Below are 15196 nucleotides of genomic sequence, written 5' to 3'. Positions count from 1 at the left end.
GGGAGTCAACTTATTTCTGCCTGTTTAATGAAATATTTCTGTGGGTTTAGGCAATCTTGAAATAAAGAGCTCTACTGTCTCTCTTTTGTTCTCCTTTCAATTTTAGGAAGGCTACCTCAGGGAAAACACTGACTGACTTTCATCATGCAAGCAAGTTTAAAAGTAGGGGGAAGAGATGCAGTAAAAGCTGCTGTCCTGCTAACTTAGAGATTCTGAAAAATATGTGAGTTCTGCCTCCTGCTTCTGCAGGATCTTGATCCAAAACAGCAGCAGCTCCTTCAGAGACTTTTACTGGGCTTTGAGTCAAACTTTTCTAATTAGTTTATGATTTCAAGCAACATGACATGAAATATTTTTCTAGTTATTAAAACATAGTTGTTAACATCCAGAAGATGATGTAAGAGTCAGGACTGTGTTGCAGCAATCCTGACTTCCCTGTGTATTGTTTGTAGATTAACTTTTATCCCAGCTGGGCTTGTGCTGTAAAGAGTCTGTTTGAGTTGATGAACAGAGAGTGAATGTCCATTCTTTTGGCTTAGCATCTGAAGCCTTGGTACCAGACTATCAGCATGTGACAGTGCTGGCAGAACATCCATCAGGTTGTCACTTCTACTGGAGCTGTGTTTTGTACATGGTGGTGGCTGGTGGGAGGAATGCACAGATCCAACCTAAGGGAAACGCCTGGTTAGCATCTGACCACTCGATAACCCTGAGGCCAGGACCAGCCCTGCATGCTTATTTTTGGGAGTGATGCCTCATTCTGACTTCAGAAGTGAAAACAGTCTGTAATTATCTTATCTAAAAATAACAGAGCACTGCTGAAATACCAGAGTGACAGGGACTGTTTCCATGCTGCTCTGCTGTAATTTGTTTCCTGTGCCTCCTCCCTAATGGCATCAGATTCCACAAGCATGAACCAGCCTGGCATGGCAAGGACATGGCTGTCCCCAGCAGGAGGGCAAGGAGAGTACCTGCAGTGCCCAAGAGAAGGTATTTCCTTTGTCTCAGCATATACTTGAAGCTGAGCTATGCTTTGCAGGACAGGATGAGATCTTCAGGCTCCATTCCTTCCTGGGAAAGCTTAAAGCTTGTGTGAGTCAGCAGTAGTAAATTTGGTTTTAAAAAGTTAGCTGCTTTCTCCAGGAGAGTGATGGTGTTTACAGCCCTGAGGTATCCCAAAAATGCATCACTCCTTGTGCTTCTGGCTGTCACCTCTCCCTCCTGGCAGCCTGTGAGCTCCTTGTGAGCTGGAAATATAACAACAGCCATCTGCTTCTCCTACCTTGTGAGCAGGAACGTTGACTGCTGTCTGCTACCAGTGCATGCTGCCAGCTGCATTCCTCCAAATGAGGTGAAAATCTGAAGGGAGAGGAAAAAAAAAAAAACACACCACTGAAAACAACACTACTTTTGCAGATAACATGAGGCTGGACTGAACAGGGTCCTCAGGGGCTCATAAGGCCAGTTGGGTGTAGGTTTTGAGCCCATCATCTGTAGCACACAATTGAGAAAGCTCAGCTGCTGCAAATGGAGATTGCATGGAGTCAAGACAACTGCATCAAGAAGAAAACCTTTGGGGTTACTGTTTACACAGAAGGGGCTTCCAGCTCTGGGAAAAAGCTGATAGCTGAATCTTGCTGTGAAAATCCAATGCCATAGTTATCCCATTACAGTGAGTGTTGCCTATGGCATGTTGGATCTGCACTCATCATGATGCAGGAGAGACTTGACATAAGGGATACCAGGACTGCAGCCACCTGAGGCAAAGGGCCAGTAGAGCAGGGAGGTAAGTGTATGAAGAGAAACACGGTGTTGTTGCCCTGCAGAGAGAGGAATCACTGAAAAAGAACTGGGTTTAAAATGGCCCTGAACCTCCTTTCCTTGAACTGCATAACAACAAAAAGCATCTTCAGCTGGGGAGTGGGAATACCTCCATGAGGGGTTGTGGAGGTGCTGGGGAAAAGCATATGGCAACCAGCTTGTGCTGCAGCCTGCTGGGGCTGGGAGGGTTTATAGCCCTCCCACCTCAGCTCCAGGCTGGTTTCCGACCTGTGATTTGGATGTTTCATCAGAGTATTTCTCTTAGGTCTCTTATCTCTAGCAAATAGAGCTCAGAGATGAGATATCACTTCGCACTGACTAAGCAACAGACTGCATCGATTCCCTGGCTAATGATTACCCAAGAGCTCTGGGGCTTAGCTGAAGTTTAAACCCTGGGGGAGTGCAGGGGTTGGAGAGGACAGTGCTGGTACCAAGTGATAGGTCTCCCTCAGGCCTTGAATACAGCCTCCCAAGGCAGCCAACTACCTGCTGGAGATGGGTCATCTGGGAACAGCTGTGGGACACAGGATGGTGGCACACAGAGCTGCTAGGAGTGGGTCAGGGGCAGTGACATGGGCAGCAGGAGGGCATGGGCTGTGATAGGATCCCAGGGCAGGGCTGAGACAGCCTCCCTGGGTGACCACCAGCATGGCTGTTGGCCTCTGCTGGTCAAACGGCTCCCATCCTTGCTTCTCTAGATTTATTTCCCTCATGAAAAATTCCCAGCACTGCCTCTCTGTTCTAATCTCAGAGCATCACCAATTAGTCCTTTTACCCTTTTGTGAAAGGAAAACTAGAAGCAAAACTTCCAAGCAGAAGGAATTGTGTACCTATGGCACTGGCTTTCAGGTGGATCAGATCTCCCAGGGATGCCTTGCATCTGATGTAACTCAGTCTGACCTCTCAGCTAGTGCTGGCAGGGGATTTGCTCTGTGTCCAAGGGCACTGACCTTTTTGCCATTTATCATCCTGCCAGCCACCAAACGCTGTTGTCCTCCAGCCCCCAAGCTTGACTTCTGCAACAGTAGGCACCACAGAAAGCTTTAGCACTCCTGTTGAATCAGGACCACAGGGAGGAACTGGTGAAATAACAGAACTGCTGAAGGAAAGGTTCCTGGTCAGCCATCCCACCTTTGCTTGGTTCCTGTAAGCAAGACATGGGAGAAATGAAGTATAGATCCATATGAATATTTAGTTTTCCATAGTCTTGGTAACTTGGAGAGGAGCTGTTCCTCCTCCCTGCTCTGCCTCACTGGAATAAAATCTTCCTAACACAAAGCAAACCATTTGGAGGTCTGGGTGAAGTAATTCAGGCATCTCTTAAAACAAAAAAAGGAATTCTACTTAGTGTCAGAGGGGTGAAAGCGTGGCTGCCCTCTAAATGCCCCAAATACCTTTCTCCAGGTTCAATACCACCCTCAGGGATGGTGCTGGTGGAATTCCTGGCTGAGCTTCCTGCACCTTGGCTGTCAGATGGGGCAGATGAAGCCCAGACTACAACAGAAACATCTGGAGCAAATATCCAGGACCTGTCCTGAACAAGGGGTGGAAGATCATTCTAACACCCCTGTTCTTCAGGTTAATGAGCATTTAAATATTTGATACCATGTGAAACAAGCCCAAGCAGAGTGAGCTCACAGCATCCTTGAAGCTGTTATTTGGGATGCTTTTATCAAAGAAAGGGAAGAGAGAATGGGACTGCAGGTGTAGATTTCCCTTACAAACTTCACAGAGACAGCCATCATTATAAACTCTGCTCATACTACTTCATAAGTTCAAAATCCTTGTGAGACATTCAGAATGAAACTTACTTTGAAACATAAGGTGGGGGGAATAAAGCTTACCTGCCTTCAAATCCTCACCCCCTCCTATCATGTGCTCCTCCTTTCAAATCCAAGAAAATTCCTGCAAACTCATTTAAAATTAAAAAGACAAAGACTCTTACATCTGTTGAGCACAACACAGGGGTGAGGAGCTGGGAAAGCAACCACAGTACCACTGGACTCAGAAATTAATACAGTCAGCATAGAAGCATAGCTGCTGTGTGAGGGTTTAGCACATTTAAAGTAATTTAAGAAAACATTCTGCTCAAGAGCCCTGAGCATTCCAGCCTCCCCCCACCCCCCATCCTTGTAAGAGATGTTTTAATAAATAATACACCAAAGACGTCACCACTGTGTTGTGATCCACTTCCTACAAATCCCACTGGTAGCTTCCAGTTCACAGGATCACAGGATGTTAGGGGTTGGAAGGGACCTCCAGAGATCAAGCCCAACCCCAATGCAGCCTGGCATTGTTCTGTCTCAGCTCTGGCTGGGCAGTTAATGGCCTTCATCACAGCTCCTGTGGTGCTGCATTTTGAGCCTGTGACCAAGGCAATGCTGACAGCACAGGGATGTGTTAGCTACTGCTGAGCAATGCTTCCACAGCATCCAGACCATTTCTGCTCCTCACATTGCCCTGCCAGCAATTAGGCTGGGGGTGGACAGGAAGTTGGGAGGGGACACAACCAGGACACTACAGTCACAGTGCAAAATCCTAAAGGAAGGGCAGGACATGGTGCCCTTCTTTAAGTAATGACTCTTCTTTACCTGCTTTTCAGATGTCCTTTTCATGTTTGTCACTGAGAAGAAGTCTTCTGCCCTATAACAAAACAAAACCAAAACACTTTTGAAGCACCTGAGTGGAATTCAGTGTGCATTCCATCCTGAATTCAGTGTGGATCCCTAAATTCAGGAATTCACCTGCATTTTTTATGAGATCTGGAGCAAGAAAATAAATTGAGGTGGAAAGCTCCAGAGCAGTGAGGCTCTACTGCAAACACAACTTTAGGCTCCTGTAAGCTTATTAGTTGCATCAGGTGAAGTTTGAGATTAGCAGCAAAGGACAATGTGAGACAATGTGATGGCATAGAAGGAGAGAAGCTGTTGTCTAGAAGAGAATGTGTGGAGCATATCACTCAGTCTGAGCTTCAAACTTATCTGCTGTATGCTGGAGAGGAATAATCTGTGAGGAATGTTTGCTGCACTACAAGGAATTCCTACCACAAATAAATCAGCAATTAGTACCACCAGGGCTCATTTCAGAGAGAGCTGCTTTTGAAAAGCCCTGCCCCTCAGATAACCTCTCTGTGCTCCTCTCCCACATCCACCTTTTCCTGCTGTGCTCTGTAGCCAGATCAGGGGATCAAGAGGAATCAAAAGCCTCCACTGTGCCACCCACACATCTAGCAGACTTGGTGCTTTTGGTGCACAGGAGTTGGACAATATCTGAGTGCATGAAGTTTGTTTGCAGAGCATTAGGAAATGAAATCCAGGCTTGCAAAGGGAGGGGAGATCTGCCTGCAGCAATTTTGTGCTCTGTATTTACTTTGGTGACAGAATGATGTTTAGGTTTTTATGGCTGGCTCTGCCTGCCATAGCAGATAAGCTGCTGAATCACAGCAGGAGAGGAGTGGCAGTGTCATTGAAAAGAGAATTGTTACCTTTGTTGTCAATAGCAGGCCAGCTACTTCCCTCCAGGCATCTTGAAGCAGAAAAATTTAATCTTCCTTCTCTCGTGCACTCCAAGTACTGGGTTCAGTTTGGGGCCTCTCACTACAAGAAAGACATTGAGGTGCTGAAAGAAAGCTGGTGAGGAATCTAGAGGGGTTATGAGGAGCAACTGAGGGAAATAGGGTTGTTTAGACTGGAGAAAAGGAGGCTCAGGGGTGACCTTCTTGCACTCTGCAGCTACCTGAATGGAGGCTCTAGTGAAATGGGTGTTGTCTCTTCTCCCCAGTAACAAGTGATGAGACAAGAGGAACTGGCCTCAAGTTGCAGCAGTAGAGGTTTAGGTTGAACATTGGGAAAAATGTCTTCCCCAAAAGGGTTGTCAAGGTCTGGAACAGGCTGCCCTGGGCAGTGATGGAGTCACCAACCCTGGAGGAGTTTCAGTGTCATGTAGATGTGGTGCTGAGGGACATGAGGCTGACAGAGCTGGGGTTGTTCAGCCTGGAGAAGGCTCCAGAGAGACCTTGTGGATTTCAGTGTTTAAAGGAGGTCTGTAAGAAAGCTGGGGACAGACTTTTCAGCAGGGCCTGTTGCAGTAGGACAAGGGGTGTTGGTTTTCAACTAAAAAAGAAAAAAAAAAAAAAAAAAAAAAGGAGATTCAGACAAGGTAGAAGGAAGAAATGTTTTATCCTGAGGGTGGTCAGACACTGGCCCAGGCTGCCCAGAGAGGTGGTAGATGCCCATCCCTGAAACCATTCCAGGTCAGCTTGTTTGGGGCTCTGAGCAACCTGCTCTACTTGGGGATGTCCCTGCTGACTGCAGAGAGGTTGGACTGGATGAGCACCCAACTGAATCTATGATGTAGTGGGGCCCTGGCAGTGCTGGGTTGAGGGTTGGACTCAATGATCTTAAAGGTCTCTTCCAACCAGAAGGAGCCCACGACTGTGGTCCTGTTCCCTTGAGGGCAGGATGCTGCTCTCCCTGCTGCCCCGTCCCGCAGCCGCTCCTGCAGGCAGCAGCCCGGGAGCTCCCGCCCCATCTCCTGGACAAAAAAAGGCTGTTTTACTGGAGCCGGTGGGAAACATCCCGGGATCGGGAGGGCCGCGGCCGGCCAGGGCCAGCAGGTGGCGCTGCGGTCGCGCAGGTCCCCGCATCCCGGGACAGGGGATGCTGAAGGCGGCTCGCTGCCAGGCCCGGGGGTACCCAAACCCTGCTCTCAGACACCTCTGAAGGGCAGCAGAGAGGCTGGGAAAGCCACCCTCACACCCAGCAATGCCAGGAGACAGCCAGAGAGCCTTCTCCAGCTCCACTGCGTCTGAACGGTCTTTGGTTTACTTAGAGAGACACCTTAGAATCACAGAATAGTTTTGGTTGGAAGAGACGTCTAAGATCATCAAGTTCAACTCTCAAACCAACACCACCATGCCCACTAAACCATGTGCCAAAGTGCCATGTCTACACGTTTTTTAACACCCTCGGGGATGGTGACTCCACCACCTCCCTGGGCAGCCTGTTCCAATGCCTGACCACTCTTGCAGCAAAGAAAGTTTTTCCTGATCTCCAACCTAAACCTCCCTTGGTGCAACCTGAGGCCATTTCCTCTCATCCTACCACCTGTTACTTGGGAGAAGAGACCCACCCCCACCTCACTCCAACCATCTTCACTGGCATTAAAATGTAACTCAGTAAAGCCCATGGGAACAAAGAGCAAGGTCCTGGGCTGCAGTGCAGTCCGCTTTTTCTAGTGGTCCCTTTCATGTAGGTTTCAAATCCTTTCCAAAGGATAACAATTCTTCCAGCCCTGTCAGATCTCTTAAACAAGATGTTCCTGGCAGCACAGCAATGCTTCCCGAAGGACAGATCTCTCAGGAAGCACTTAGGGCACTTTTCTTTCAGAAATGTTGACACGTTTTGTAATTAAAACAACTCTCAACCTGATTAATAGAACAAAAGGTGCCCGGCAGGGAGGGGTGGGGGGGAGCAGTAAGTTTTCTTGCTGGTCTCACCATCGATTAACGTTGAAGCAGTCCCTAGCAGCACTTCTCCATCCTCTTCTCTTTCACTCTTCTTCTCGTCAGCGTTGTGTGGTTTTACCCTGAGGCAGCTCTGCCGGTGTGCTGGGGAGGCAAACGAAACATCTCAGCAGCCCAGTTCACTGCGTGGTGGTTTCTGTATGATGAAGTCAAAAGGAAAACTGGTCAGTGACACCTTTAGAAAGGAGACCTAATACGGATTTTTTTTTTTTTTTAAAGCAAAATTTAGGAAGAGATTGAGAGAGAGACACAAAAACAATATCCACAAACCAGCACAGGCTGTCCCCTCCCTCAAAGCTTAAGTCTTGTTACATGCTATGCAACACAGGACATTTTTTATCCTGTGCCTCGATCTCCACTTCCTAGATTTTCCACAGAAAGCTGTTTTTCTTCTGTTGGTGCTTATTTGTGTCATGGCTCATCCTTTCCGTCCCACCATGCTGAAAGAATCATGAAAGGAGACATGATGTGACCTAGGCAAGGCTAAGGCAACGCTATGACAAAGGAATTACACAAGCTCTTCAGGGGAAAGGGACAGTGCGTATTCATTCCCTCTAAACTTTGAAGCCCCAAAGACCCCAATGCCTCCTTTTCAAGGGCTCTGTAGAGCAGGATGCCCATCAGACAAGGCTTGAGAAGGCACATGGGGCAGCACATGCAGCTACAGCTTGAAACACAGAGGCTGCCCCAGAAAAATATTTCAGCCTTGGGGGTTTGGGGTTTTTTTTTTTTTGAGTTCCTTTTTCCCTGGGAGCCTCAGGCATAAAAAGCAGTGGAGAGCTCCAGTCCCCAGGAAAGCAGGCATGCAGAGCTGCCCACAGAACTGCTTTTCTCTGCATTGCTACTATCTGTGTCATTCACAAGACAATATGTGGCCATCACCTCCTCAAAGTGCATCTTTTGTTTACCTCCCCCCCCCCTCCCCCATCCAGTCCTTCTGCTGGTTTTGCAGCTCTTGTTTCTCACCATCCCTCCACGTCAATCCTACCTTTTACTTCCATTTCAACCAAGCGGTTCTCTTCCTCCCCTTCCTTGCTCCTGTGAAATATTTGGCTCACATTTCTTCTTCCCCCCCAGTCCCAGGGATGGGTCCCTGCACAACTCTGCCCTGTGTCTCCTCTTCCTCACATGGTTCTCCTTGGTGCAGCTTTTCTACTTAAACATCATCTCCACTTTTTTTTTTTTTTTAACTGCTCTCCTACACAAGGAGGCTTTTGCTCCTTAAGCTTCTGTGAATGCATATGCTGTGCATCACCATCCTCTCCTCCCAGATGACAAATTACATCTCCTCCTTCCCAGACTCCCTGTCTGCAGCCAGCTCTGCTCTTTCCTGACTTTCTGTGCCCTTTTCACTTGTTCCTTCTCAAACCTCACTCTAAGCAACTTCTGCCAGAGGTTCACCTTTAACATTTGTTACCTTAGCCACTCAGGTTTGTTTCTTCCTCCACTTTCTGAAGTAACTTGACCACTTTTGCTTGAGAGAGTAGAGCTGCATTAGCTGGGAAAAGAGAAGAGGAAAAAGGGACATTTCTCAATGACAGAAGCAAGTCAGACTCTAGAATGCATCAGGTTGGAAGGAACCCTTCCAAGGTCACTTTGTCCAACCCCTCTGCAGTGAGCAGGAACATCTTTAACTAGATCAGGTTGCTCAGGGCCCCATCAACTTTGATCTTGAATCTCTCCAGGGATGGGGCCACCTCTCTGGCCAACCTGTTTGAGTATTTAACAACCCTCATTGTGAAGAGCTTCCTCCTAATGTCCAAACAGACAAACTCTGAAAGACCTGAGCTCTCAGAACTGCTTTTCCCCCACAAAAACCATTCAGAAGGAGTAGGGTAGGACTTTTGTTGCTTTTGTTGTTGGGGTGCCCTAGGAGGCAGAGCCATCCCAGGGTGCAGAGTCTGAGTGTGGAAAGGAAGGGGCAGTTGTTGTTCAGGATCCTGACCAGCCCCTGAGGATAACAGATCCATGGAGGGCTGAGGGTGGAAGAGGAGCACAGCATCTACATCAGCAGTTCTCAAGCAAGCAACAGAAATGTGTAACTACACAAAAGCACTGAACAGAGGTTTCTGTTAATCTGTGATCCCATAATCGTCTTTTGTTGCCACTTAGCAACAGAATTGCAAACTGAGGATGGAAAGCCAGGGTGACTTAAAATTCCTCTCTTTGCTGAGCAGGGAGGAGAAATGATCCCTCTGTGGGCAGGCACAGCAGGATTTCCAGGGCCTGGCACTGTGGTGCCTTTCAGCACTATTCTGCAGACACCTGAACTCCAAATTGCCCAAAGTCCAGCTCAAAAGGGCAAATCAAATTGTTTATGAGAATTAGCAAACTTTCCTCACAGAAACCCAGGATTAATCCAAACAAAGACATCCAGGGACTGCATTAAGGTCATAGGTTGTAGGCAGGAGGAACATAGAAGGGACTGGTGAGCCAAAAGACTTCTTCACTGGAAGTTACTCTTAAGTGGTAGATAAAAAACAAGTTACCAGAACTTCTGGGGATCCACCATGTCATAGAGAAGCTCAGAGAATGGTGCAGAAGGGTGTGATCCTGCTGCAACAACCCCTACCTGAAGCTCTTGGTCTTCACCATCCTATCTTTGAGGGAAACCCAAAGCAGTACCTGCTGACCTCAGCACTCTCCTAGGTTCATCTCTTTTCATGAATATCACAAGAAGTGCTAGATTTAACTGCCTACCACCATGCTCTTTACATCTCAGCCTTCTCTTTTCCCCCCCATCTCCTTCTCATCTTTTTTTCCTCCTTCTCACCTTTTTTTCCCCCCCTTATCCTGTGTTTTTAACTGAAGAGCCTGGAGCAGCCAAGCCATCATCTTCAGCAACACTGCTGTGGTTCTGGGGGCAGATGTGCTATGAGCTGCTCAGAGCAGTGGTGAGGCTGCATGTCCTGCTTGTCATTCAGCTGATTCTGCCCCATGGTCCAGCTCAGATGCCTTTTTTCCTTTTGCATGTGCTGTGATCCTCAGAGACAAAACTCCAGCAACCACAGCTTCCTCCCACCTTAAGCAATTAGTTCCCTGTCCTGCAGAAGGGATGGGCTCCCATCCCAGCAGTGCTGCCCAGAGGGGAGAGGGAGGGATTCCAGCCAAAGGGCAACAGACTCAAGGGTGCTGCTAAAATGGAAGTTGAATTTAATATTTACATTTTCAAAGGATGAACTTGTTTTGCTGCCTTTGTTTATCTTCAGCCCAAGGACAGGGCTTTTTTTTTTTTTTTTTTTTTTTTTTTTTTTTTTTAGTTTTAGTTTTACAGTGAAGTTTTGCTCTGAAACTGAACAGCCAAGACCTGCCTATGCCAGACCCATGAACCCTGTTTAACAGTCACTTTGTACTACAACAGGACTCTGCTGCAGGCTGCTGTTTATTCCCCAGCCAGACCAACCACAGCAGGACAGGTCTGGCCAAGGGGGCTGCAGAGCTCCTTGGCTGGGTGCAGAGGGAGGTGAATGGGAAGGGCAGAAGCTCTCCACGCTTTTGGGGTGGTAGGGTGAAAGGAACAGCTGGAGGAATTCTGTCTTTCAAAAGAGCCCAGGGGGTGTTTCCTCAGAGCAATCACATTGGCCTACGAGTTGTGTACAGGGACATGTTAGGTTATGTTTGGACTAGATGATCTTGAGATGTTGTCCAACCAGGTAATTCTATGATATGACTCTGTGATATGTGACCAGAGTATTTATGGACCTCTGCAGGAAATAAGTCACCATCCACAAGCCAGTTGTGCATGCAGCATGCAGTTGTGCACATCTCTTCAGGCAGAGGGGGGAAAAGGTCTCCTAAGCTGCGTACACCTGGTGCCCCCAGCATGAAGGACATAGAAGTGACTGGAATGGGTCCAGAGGAGGGCCATGAAGATGATCAGAGGGCTGAAGAACCTTCCCCATGGGGACAGACAGAGAGTTGAGGCTGTTCAGCCTGGAGAAGAGAAGGCTCCAAGGAAACTTAAGAGCTGCCTTCTAGCATCTGAAGAAGCCTACAAGGAAGCCAGGAAGGGACTTCCTACAAGGGCTTGTCATGATAGAATGAGAAGGAATGGATTGAAGCTTGAAGAGGGGAGATTTAGACTGGAGATTAGGAAAAAAAAAGGCTTTACAGTGAGGGTGGGAGACACTGAAACAGGTCATGCGTGCCCCCTCCCTGGTGGTGTTCAGTGCCATATTGGATGAGGTCTGGACCAACCTGGGCTGGTAGAAGGTGCCTCTTGCTTAGTGTTGGACATTGGAACTGGCTGATCTCCAAGATCCCTTCCAGCCTAAACCATTCTATGACTCCATGAATCTCGGTGCTTCCATGCACTGAGCTTTCCCCCAAATTCTGCATGCCAACCCTGGGCTAAAAATAATTCTTAAAAAAATATATATTAAAAGACAAATTGCTGAACAGAAGAGAGAGTGAGTAGCAATTACACACTTCTCTGCTATTTACAGCCTTCCTCACATAGCAGTACAAAGAAGGAGCAAAATTAGTATGTGTTCCTCTTTTTATGTGACTGTTTGTACTTTGCAGAGGAACTTCAAGAGGCTCATCAAGCTGGTGCTAATAAAAGCTCTACAATTCTGTCTGTAGTCAAATATTCCCCAGATGATAGTCGTGGGCTGGAGTTATTTGCTGGTTTTGCCCATTTTAGGCTATGCTTCTTTCATCATTTTTTAAAGACTAAAGCACCTACTTGCTGAGCACCATCTTTAAAGGAAAAGCTAAAGTTTGCTTCTGCCCTGTCACCAGGAGTCTGAAAGCTAATGACATCCAGCTCATGGGAAACCATCAGTATAAAGCAGTAGCTGACAGTGTAGAGGAGTCTAATCCTGAGGACAGAAGGAATCTTTTAAATCTCTTCAAGGGAAGCAGAACAAAAAAATCATCTGGAGTGCACAAGCCTTTTGTCCTCTCTTGGGGAGAATGGTCATTTACAAGGGTGGGTAAGGGTTTTAATCTGACATTTCAAAGCATTTTGGGGGATCCAACCAATCCCAAGGTCTTGCCTAGATGGCCACATTTGGGTGAGTTAAGGCAGAATGTGAACATAAAGCAGTAACTGTCCTGCTGGGTGTGGACAAGCTGCTGGCTTCGATGGCTTCTCTGGCCTGCAGGAGAGGGGATTAAAATTCCCTTGAAACACACACTATGGGAAAAGCCCAGAGATGAAGGGGATTAAACTCATTTAGTTTACCAGGACATATTTCCCTAAGCTGGTTTCCAGTGGCTCAAACATTACAGGCTGTGCTGCAGCTCAAGGAGGACACGGGATGCTCGCTGTGCACAGCATCGTGCAGTAGTGAAGGCACCATGGAGATGCCCTACAACAGGAGCCCCCAGATCAGCCCTGCATGAACACTGGAGTGATGAGGAGCAGGAGTGCTCCATGAACTGCTGTTAGAAGGGCCAGCACATCAATCACAGTTCACACTAGAAGGACTCCAGAGTCTCTTGGATCATTTTAGTCAGGCAACATTGAATTCCTCAGATTTGAAAAACCAAAGCTCATCCTCTAGAAGAAAGTGTCCCAAACAAAAAAGTGTCCCAAAAGTTAAAACACAACCTAGGCTTGTTTTACTGGTACATTCTACAGCATAACCTGCATTACAGATAGGCTTTACAGATTTTAGAGCCAAGCAAGGAGAAAAGTTTAGACTAATTGCCTGAATGTTAAAGACCTGTGGGGGCTGACGTTGAATTAATTTGCACATTAATTAATTTGCATACAGTGGACAAACATCCAGCATCAAGGGACCCTTTGGACAACTCTGCTACCAGCTTGAATGATGCAAGCAAGGAAAACCACAGAATATATATCCAGACCAACCCAGTAGTGCAGGTCAACACTAAACCACCTCCCTAAGTGCCAGGTCCACACGCTGCTTAAACACCTCCAGGGATGGTGACTCCACCACTGCCCTGGGCCTTGACAGAAAGTTGCTTGAGACCTCCACATCCCATGACAGCATGCAGCAGGAATTATTCACTCCACTTGCACACTGAATTTTTCATACACAACATTAAAAAAAAAAAAATCACTGTGTGGGCTCCAGCTTTGTAAAACAAGCTGATGGAGTCAGGAACTCCAAGTTCCTATCTCTCTGACTTGAGTACAGGGATACCTCTCTTTTTATACCTGGTCTGACTGGCTGCTGCAAGCCAGCTACTGTTTCACCCCCAAACACTAAACACTGCATGACACATGGATCTGCTGGTTGCTGTCCTGAACTCACAACAGGTCTCTGCTTCATTATTGTTGTTGACAAAGCAGCCGGGGAGGCAGAACAAGTCCTGAACAGTCCAGTTGCTCAGCAATGGTATGTGCTGACCATATAATATGCAGATTAAGAAAGAGAAGTTGCATGCTCCCTAGGAAGGGCAGCCACAGGGCAGGGATAGAATCCATATTCCAAGTGCAAAAAGCAGATTTCATAACTGTAGATCTAAACCAGTGACACAATAGCCAAACACACAGCTAAGCTGTGGCCTTAACTGATGTATATTTTATTTTTGCACTGCAAGAGATGTTCTGAACCTAGCTCAGAGACAGTGAGCAAAGGAACTATTTTTATCCTCAGCAAGTGTTGCAGTGAACTCCTCAGAGGCTTGCACTCTACAAACCTGAGCATGGACCTGCCATGTGATTAGAATTCAGTCTCTCAGCCTGGCTGGCAGTAGGGAAAGGGAGTTAGAACCACAGAGGCTTCACCAGGGAAAGAAGATGACACAATCACACAGAATCATTAGGGTTGGAAAAGACCTTTGAGATGATCAAGTCCAACCATCAACCCAACACCACCATACCCACTAACCCATGACCTGAAGTGCCATGTCCACCTGGTTTTTGAACAGCTCTAGGGATGGCGACTCCACCACATCCCTGGGCAGCCTGTTCCAATGCCTGACCACTCTTGAAGGAAAGAGATCTTTCCCAATGTCCAACCTGAACCTCCCTGGCACAGGCATCTGTGTGTTGCTTGTGTTCATCCACTTAAAGCAGCAATCTGTGCTTGCAGTTTTGTAAGGCAGACAGCACTTCAAGAGGAGTGCATCCTGGAGAGGCCCTGTGTTTACACACAGGAGACCATGCACAAGCTGGATTTTCCCTTACAATGTACCAAGCCATGACTGCCACTTCATCTCCTGTTGACTCATGGAGCCCACAGCCTTTCAAATTGTGCAAATTATTTTTCTCCCACATTGCCAGTAAACTGAGCTAGGTCTGTGCTATGTGGCATCAGGACCCTCAGAGCCACTCCTGGTTTTCATAGTATGCCTTCACCACGTGTTTCCTACCTAGCTTTCACACCTAGCACAGACACCAGCAACAGCTTTGGCTCAGGTAAGCTTGTCTGAGAGCAGTGGCTGCTCTGCAAAGGCTGTTAACTCCTCTGCTTACACATCTCAGTGTTTGCTGCTGGAAGTGTGCAGCCCTTCTGCAACAGCTTTTCTTCTTATAGAATGACAGAACCATTTCAGTTGGAAGACACCTTTAAGATCATCCAGTCCAACCATTCCCTAACTCTACCAAGCCTGGGGCTAAACTGTGTTCCTTAGCACCACATCTCTGCCTCTTTCAAACACCTCCAAGGATGGGGATCCAGCCACTCCCTGGGCAGCCAGTTCCAGTGTTTGAGAACCATTTCAGTAAAGAAGTTTCTTCTAATGCCCCACCAAGACCTCCCTCGGTGCAACCTGAGGTAATTTCCTCTTGTCCTATCACTTGTAACTTGGAGAAGAGACCAACACCACCTTGCTCCAATGCACTGTCAGGAAGTTGTAGAGAACAAGAACATTTCCCCTCAGCCTCCTTTTCTGCAGACTATGTGCAGTCTGGAAATGCTGCAGTGTACTTTA

This window comes from Indicator indicator, chromosome 31, assembly GCF_027791375.1.
Source record: "Indicator indicator isolate 239-I01 chromosome 31, UM_Iind_1.1, whole genome shotgun sequence".
NCBI lineage: Eukaryota > Metazoa > Chordata > Aves > Piciformes > Indicatoridae > Indicator > Indicator indicator.
The sequence above is the reverse complement of the archived record's forward strand: the minus strand, read 5'-3'. Positions refer to the sequence as shown.